Here is an 8,070-nt window from a genome sequence, read left to right as displayed (position 1 = left end):
CGAGTCTCGCTCTGTCGCTAGGCTGGAGTAAGGCGGCTCACTGCAATCTCCGCCTCTGGGGCGCAAGGCTTTCTTTTGCCTCAGCCTCCTGAGTAGCTGGGATTACAGGTGCGCGCCACCACATGCAGTTAATTTTTGTATTTTTAGTAGAGACGGGGTTTCACCATGTTGGCCAGGATGGTCTCGATCTCGTGACCTCGTGATCCACCCGCCTCAGCCTCCCAAAGTGCTGGAATTACAGATGTGAGCCACTGTGCCCGGCCTCCCTCTTCTTTTAATTATGTGGGTAGTCTATTTTCATTAGAGAAAAACTGAAAAGCAGATCTAAACAAAAAGATAAATATTAAAGTAAAACTATGCCAAATTCTATCACCTAGTGATAACTCCTAAGATTTGGGACATTTTCTTCCTGATTTTCTTGTGTGCAAAAAAACTACAGGCATCCCTGTGACACTGCTAAAAAAGAAAGGGGTCACACTTCACATGGGGTTCTGGGAGCCGATATTTTCACTTTGTGATATGTCTGTAGCCCCCTTCGAGGATCTGGTGGGAGGGACTTGGCCTTCCTCCCTGTCGGTCCATGGGTCACACTGGGCCGGGTGCAGGAAAGGACGGGCGGACTCTGGTGCGGCCCAGCTGCCAAGCTTTTCAAAGGAAATAAGGCCTTTTGGCTGGCAGGGCGGTTGCTTTCACATCTGTTCTTTTAGGATTCTCGGCTGTTACGCAACACACCATGACCCCAGTTGCCCCTTTCCTTCTCTGAAGCCCCATCTCCCAGGCCTGAAAGAGATCGGGGCCCCAGGGGTCATGGGAGCCAGCCCTCTGCCCTTGAGTGGACTCACGTGATGTTGGGTTGTTCATCTCTCCTTGTTCTGGCATTGGAACTGGGCCGAAGTAGCAGTGATTTAGATTCTACAGAGGAGGGGCAGTAGCCACGGGGCACTATGTTTAATGGTGCTGTGGGAAGGGACCATGCATGGACATGAGTGCCAGGGGCAAGTGTCGCTGGAGGCTGACTCCCACCATGGCAAAGATGGTCCCAGTGGCTTGAAGCTCGCACCTACTGCCAAGTGAATGAGAACACTTTCCCACAGTCCCAACAGAAGTCCCGGAAGTGAATTTCACAGGACCGCTTGGGTCTGACACCCATTCCTCAATATACACTAGTTGTGAGGCCACTCCTGCAGGCTGGTTCCCCAAGGAATGGGGAACTGTTACCAGAGTGGACCTGACATCCTGTATGGAGAAGCCTCAGGGAGGCCTGTGGCATTGTGACCTAGAGGAGGTGATGGTGGGGCATTGGGGAAGGCTTCCTGGAAGAGGTGGCACCTGTACCTGGCAGGATGGGCAGCATTTTGAGCATTCCAGGGGCACTAAGGCCTGAGCAAAGGCATGGAAGAGCCAGGCAGCTGGGTATCAAGTGGAGAGAGATAAAGATGGAAAAGTGAGTTGAGCCACAGGCAGGACATGGAAGGGTTTTGAAGGGGGGCAGGCATGTCGCTGAACCAGAATCTAGGGTTTGGAGTGGGGAGAACACCTGGCTGGCCTCCTCCCTGCCAGCTTGCACAGAGCACCCACCATGTGCCTTGTGGGCATTTCTCACAGCCCCTCACGGGCTCCCAGGGGAGGGGGCCACATCTCCTAACTTTACAGAGGGGCTCCCTGAGCCCCAGGGTCCCCTAGCTCTGCCAGCGTCTCTCCCTGGAGCCCTGACTCCGGAGCTCTCAGAGAGGAATAACTCCAGGCCCTTCCTGAAGTCTCATCTTCATCCTGCCGGGACGAGGGGCGGGGTTGGGGACCAGTGGCCAGCCCGATTGCTCAGGCCCTCCCAGGGCTCCTCTGGGTGCTGTGAACCCCCGACCTTAGGGGAAGGAAGAGGTGACGGTGCCATGGACAGTAGTTTTTCTTCTCATCCCCCCACCCCTACAGAGACATGCTCAGAGTTCCAAGCCCACTGGGTGCTGGGGCTTTTCTGTCCCCGGGAAGGGCTCCACATCTGGGTTTGTGCGGCGGGGCCAAGCTGTTTGCTCATCACTCAGTATTATTTGTCTCTTGGCTGACTGACAGCCCTGTCTGCCGTCAGCCTCGTTTTGGCTGCAGTTTGAGTCCCTCCTACTGGCTGAGTCCTTCTTCTTCCTCATCTTGGGCTCCTCCTCCAGCGAGGCCCCCATCCTTCTCCGGGGGAGGAGGTCTCTCTCCCCTGAACTCTGGGCCACATATGCCTGGACACTGCTGGGTGCTTTTCCCCAGATCTTTTAAAAATGTTTTTTAATTTTTTTTTGCGGGGGGGACAGGGTCTTACTTTGTCACCCAGGCTGGAGTGCAGTGGCGTGATCTCAGCTCACTGCAACCTTCACCTCCCAGGCTCAAGCTATCCTCCCACCTCAGCCTCCCGAGTAGCTGGGATTACAGGTGCCCACCACCACACCCAGCTAATTTTTGTATTTTTAGTAGAGATGGGGTTTCGTCATGTTGGCCAGGGTGGCCTCCAACTTCTGGCCTCAAGTGATCCACCCGCCTCAGCCTCCCAAAGTGTTAGGATTACAGGCATGAGCCACCACGCCCCGCTGGCTTCTCCCCAGAGCTTTATGCCGTGCCTTTGGTGGGCATCTCTTACCTCCTCCCAGCCAGGAACTTGAACTAAAGAGAACTATGTCCAAGTCACTTTGTGTCCCCAGCACCAGGGAAGAGGGTGGGGGTTGCTGAGTGGGACAGGAAAGGATTGGGACTGGGCTGTGTGCCCTGGCACCTCTGCCAAGCAGAAACCAGCCTTCCCTGTCCGATGCCTCGGAAGCTCAAGGTTGCCCTTGTCTGGGGGAGCTGAAGGAAAGAGGGAGTTTGTTCAGCAGATTTGGGAGCACTGTGTGCCAGGGCTGGAGATCTTGGGTGAGGGCACCCACCATACTTATTACCTTGTAATGGGGTTAGGAGCAGCCTGTCCCCATGGAAGCTTGTCCTTGTTCCCAGGGAGGGTCGAGAGCATGAGTTGTGAAGTCAGGTAGACCTCAGCTTGAATCCTGGCTCTGCCTTTTCGTAGCTGTGTGTGCTTGGAACAGCGATGTGGTGTCTCTCAGCCTTGGTACTTTCTTCTGCAGAGGGATGACAGCAGGGCCTTCCTCAGTGGGGCTGGCAGGGAGTGCACTGAGGCTGTGTGTGCCAAGTCCTGGGTGATGCCTGTGTGCTCAGATCCTGCCTGCAGGGACCTCTTGGACAGCATCGGGGGTGGGGCGTGAAATGGTGGTGGGTGGCGGGGGCTGTGGGGAGAAGCTGGTGTGGGGCAGAGCTGAGGCTGCAGCAGGGAAGAGACTCACTGCCACACCTTCCGAGGAGAGAACTGGGAGGGCGGCCTGAGGGGCAGGAGGTGCTGCTCAGTGGGACAGGAACCTTGGGTGAGCAAGCAGCAGGGTTTACTGTGCATCCCTCACGATTAAATCGCAGGCTTCGTTATCACACAGCCCCTGCTGTATGGCCAGTTTGTCTTCACACACTTCCTGCTCTATGGCCGGTGCTGGAAAGCCCAGGGCCTGCTGTAAGCTCCCGCCGGGCAGTGGGGAGCCCTTCCTGTGTCCAGGCGTCCACATGTGCCCTCTCCAAGCCACCCCTTTTCTCAAGCTGAGATGGTCTTGCAGAAATGTTGGTGGTGGTGGGTTGCTCCCCACCTGCTGTTCCCCTGGACTTGCCCTGCCTCTGATGCCCCTTCCCCTCAGCCCGCTGTGATCTCCCCACACCCTCCTCTGCCCGCCAAGATCTACACCCAGCTGCTCCATCTCCACACCATGCTTTCCTCAGGGTCTGGGCATGTGTCTCTTCAGCCTCTCACCCACTGGGCCAGGTCAGATCTGTTCTGTTTCCTGAATCTACTGAGCACCCAGCACTATGTCCTCCTGCATAAGCAAACAGGTATCACTCAGTACCCACTTAAAAATGGATGGGTAATTTACACAAAGGCAAGTGCACAAACCTTCAATGTACAGGGCAGTGGGTGTACTTAGGCCCTCGCCTATGTAACCGGCACCCAGAAGGAGATTTAGAAGCTTCTCAGCCCCCGAAGTCCCTGTGTACCCCTCTCCAAGCAGGGACCTCCCTAGAGGCAACCACTGTCTTGCTGTCTGCTGCTTTAGATTAGTTTGATCATATCTGAAGTTTCACGTAAATGGAAACGTGCTGAATGTGTCTCTTGTGGGGTGTCTCTCACTCTCCTTGCCATCTGGAATATTCATTCATGTTGTGTGTTAGCAGTGATCTCTTCCTTTTTACTGCAGAGTCATTTTCTGTTGTGTGAATTCATGAAAATTTGTTTATCCATGTCCTCACTGCAGGATGTTTAGCTTTGCAGTTTGACTGTTAAGAGGAAAGCTTCTCTGAACACTTGGACAGAAGTCATTTGTGGACACACTCATTTCTTTTGGGTAAATACCTGAGCGTGAACCGCTGAGTCATTGGGGAAGCATATGGTTTGCTTTCGTCCACACTGCCAGGCAGTTTTCATTGTGGTGGCTCCATTTTACATTCCCACCAGCAGTACATGAGAGTGAACAGCTGCTCCTCCTTCTTGTCAACACTTGGTATTGTCTTTTTCAATTTTAGCCATTCTAGTAGGACAGTGGAATCTCTCTGTGGTTTTAATTTGCTGATGGCCAATGGTGTTGAGTGCCTTTTTCATGTGCTTATTGGTCATTTTGGCATCCTCTTTGTCAAAGTACCCATGTAAGTCTCTTGTTCGTCTTTTAATTGGGCCATTTGTCTTTTTCTTCTTGATTTATGAGAGGTCTTTTTTTTTTTTTTCCTGAGACAGAGTCTCACTCTGTTGCCCAGGTTGGAGTGCGGTGGTGTGATCTCGGCTCACTGCACTCTCCACCTCCCAAGTTCAAGCGATTCTCCTGCCTCAGCCTCCTGAGTAGCTGGGATTACAGGTGCATGCCACCACACCTGGCTAATTTTTGTATTTTTAGTAGAAATGGGGTTTCTCCATGTTGGCCAGGCTGGTCTCAAACTCCTGACCTCAGATGATCCGCCAGCCTCAGCTTCCCAAAGGGCTGGGATTACAGGCTTAAGCCACCTCGCTTGGCCTGGGATATCTTTATATATGCTAGGGAGGAGTCCTTTGTCAGTCATATAGGATGTGAATTTCTCCTAGCCAGTGGCTTGCCTTTCTCCTCTCTTGATGATAATGTCTATTCATTCTCTGCTTTGGGACACCCAGGGCTGGGAGACGTTTGCTGGTAGGAGGGATGTGCTAATGGGGAGGCTGCCCCGAGGTCTCCCACTCCCTCCTGTGGCCTCTGGAGCAGCCTGGAGCCCTGTGTGAGTCCTATGCCTGTCTCTACCAGACAGGAGACTGTAGGTCACCTGGTGGTCCCCTGCATGGGGCCTGGTGGAGAGACAGCACCTAACATGTTCAGTTCCATCTGATCAGTATGCATGGGGTGTCTACTCTGTGACAGGCTGGGGCTGAATGCTGGGGACACAGCTACTGACTGTTGCCCTCCCATCTCTGCCCTCCTCAAGGACATACCTTAGGGACGACAGACCAGCAACCGGGGTGGTCACAGCACAGAGGTGCTGTGATGGAGGAAGGTGCAGGGGCTAGAAGACCAGAAGCGGGTTGTCTGAACCCAGATGTGGAAGGTGGAGGAGGTACACCCTTGCTTTGAGGAGCTCATAATCCCAGGACTCTAGTCACATGCTCAGAAGGACTCCTTGAGGACCAGGTGTTGTTGTGCCCAGCAGGTTGGAGGCCTCCCCCTCTGTTTGAGGAGTCTCCACTCCCTCCTCCCGGCCCTTCTTGGTCTGTTCCCTCACCATCGAGTGCCCCATGATCCCAGTGTGGAAACTGAGGCTGGGGTTTGATTCCTGGCCTCACGGTGCCCAGGGATGCTGGGGTTCTCTAGGGACTCTGATTTTGGAATAGGAGCCCCAAAGATGGGCCTTGGCCTTGCCCCTGCTCTGCTCCCAGCATGGAGTGCAGGTGGGATGGAGAGGCAGGGGGCTGGACTGGAAGATCTTTGAACTCTCAGGTCACTTCCTGGGCCCCTCTCAGAGGCGGACGGGGCCATCTTACTACATAGATAGGGAAACTGAGTCCCAGGAAGGTGTGGGGGCCTCTCTGTGAGCGTCAGAGTGTGCTGGAGGATCAGGCCAGGCCGCTAATTGCTAATTGCCCATTACGGATGCATTTGCTTTCCACTTCGAACAGTTGTCTCGGGGCTTCTAATGGAGGTTTTCGTGCTTGTTTTATTTTTTGTTTCAAAATTGTTCCAGCTTCAAGCTTCAAATTTCCATGAAGTCATTGGAGCCCGGAGCCTGGCCTGGCAGCTTCCAGAGCAGTGCTGTGGCTGGGGGAGGGAGCCTGCACGCCCCGAGAAGCTCCCGGCCCGCGGCTGTGCCTTAGCCTTGCTGCCGCCACCGGAGCAGGAAGTGGTGGGTCCCAGATGTGACTCACTCTCATTAGGTAGCGTGGAAGGAGCTTTCGGATGGGTGAGTCTGGACGCGTCTGAGGAAGGGCAGACTCTGGCCAGCCACCGGGGCCCAGGAGGAGAGCCAGGTAAAAGTGGGGTGTGGGGATGGAGTGTCACCAGTCCTAGCGGCTTGAGGCCCTGGGGACGGGGTTGGATGGCGGGTGGGAAGCAGTTTACCCGGCAGCCTGGCCTGGGAGTGCACTGGGCAGGGTCTGGGCTGGGGGAGGAGGTGGCTCCGGGAGCCTCCTGGGCAGATGCTGGGAGAGGCGGCCCCTCAACAGGGGACCAGAGACGACTTGTCACTGGCTTTTCCCAGCCTGACAAGAAAGTGTGGTTGTGATCGCGATGTTGTGCATCTGGCCCGTTCCATCTGGAATTCTAGGAACCACAGACTCTCAGATGTCCACAGTCCTTCTGGAGGGTGTAATTTTACATTTACAAGCACACTTGACTTTTCTCAATGAAAGGAAACATTGGCGAAGGAAGGGCAATTCAACTAGTTTTGTGAAATTATAAAACAACAAATAAACAAAACCTCTGAAAGGGGCGCACACCTGAGGCTCAGGGAACCAGGATGCCTCCGGAAAGCTGACTTCTCTCCCTTTCCCTGCAGCGCCTGTCCCATCCCCCAGGGGCTGAGTGGGTCATCGGGCATGGGTCTTTCTGGAGCTTTCTATGCATTCATCTAAACGTGTATGCACAGACACAGGGTGAGGCAGCTGCCTGTTCTCTCACATCAGGGTGGGGGCAGGGACGTCTGGGACTGGGGGCTTCCACCCTGGCCAGCCATTGCTGGAGGGGAGAAGGAAAGGGGGAAGCCAAGGGCCTGGAGGTGGGGGCCAGGCTGGGCTGCCTGTGACGGGGGCCAGGGCTGTGTGACTGTGGGCCGTCACCAATGTGCAGGTGAAGGCTGTGAAGAGTGGACCCAAGCACCAGTGTGTCTCAGCGTGAGGACCAGGCTCCCCAGGGAATCTCAGGGTGATCTAGCCTCTATGTGGAAGGACATGTTTAAAATCTAAGTATTTGTTTTAGGAAAAGAAAATCTGTAAATAGGACATTGACATTGTGATGTCATGACTATTTATTGTCTTGGAAGAAGCTAAACAAGACACAAAAGTGACAAGCCAGCTGATTTGAGAGGAAGTGCCAAGTGCCGGCCCTGCAGGAAGTGCAGGTGGCTGGGGGCCCGCTCAGGAAGGCCTTTGCTGCCCAGTCTCCCCCTCCCACCCGGTGTCCGTCCCCCTCACTCCAGCGGCCCTGGGTTCCAAGGTTTACCTGCTGCTCCTGGTGCAGGGTGTGGGGGAGGGGAAGCTCACAGATTGTTCCGGATTCTGTGGCCCTCACAACAGAAGGTGTGAACTTTGTGGAGGTGGTGTCTCTGGTGGTATTTTGTTTCTTATTTTCATTTTTGTTTTATTTTACTTTTTTGAGATGGAGCCTCTCTCTGTTGCCCAGGGTAGAGTGCAGTGGTGCCATCTTGGGTCACTGTAACCTCTGCCTCCTAAGTTTAAGCCATCCTCCTGCCTCAGCCTCCTGAGTAGCTGGGACTACAGGTACTGCACCACCACACCTGGGTAATTTTTGTATTTTTAGTAGAGACGGGGTTTCATCA

The 8,070-nt window shown here is 54.4% G+C and overlaps 1 protein-coding gene across 6 annotated transcripts in view; it reads left to right on the top strand.

The window, feature by feature from the left end:
- ADCY7 (adenylate cyclase 7) overlaps window positions 1-8,070 on the top strand; it is a 72,230-nt gene that overhangs the window by 15,185 nt on the left and 48,975 nt on the right. For 2 of the 6 annotated variants that reach the window (XM_037739133.1, XM_017530142.2), the window contains exon 2: window positions 6,262-6,544. The exons of the other annotated variants lie outside the window; for them this stretch is intronic. The gene's annotated coding sequence lies outside the window, so the exon portion shown is untranslated. The remainder of the gene's footprint in view (window positions 1-6,261; window positions 6,545-8,070) is intronic. 6 annotated transcript variants of the gene reach the window in all.

Source organism: Cebus imitator, unplaced genomic scaffold (assembly GCF_001604975.1).
Source record: "Cebus imitator isolate Cc_AM_T3 unplaced genomic scaffold, Cebus_imitator-1.0 Scaffold63, whole genome shotgun sequence".
In the NCBI taxonomy this organism is placed as follows: Eukaryota; Metazoa; Chordata; class Mammalia; order Primates; family Cebidae; genus Cebus; species Cebus imitator.
This window is presented reverse-complemented; position numbering and strand designations above follow the sequence as displayed.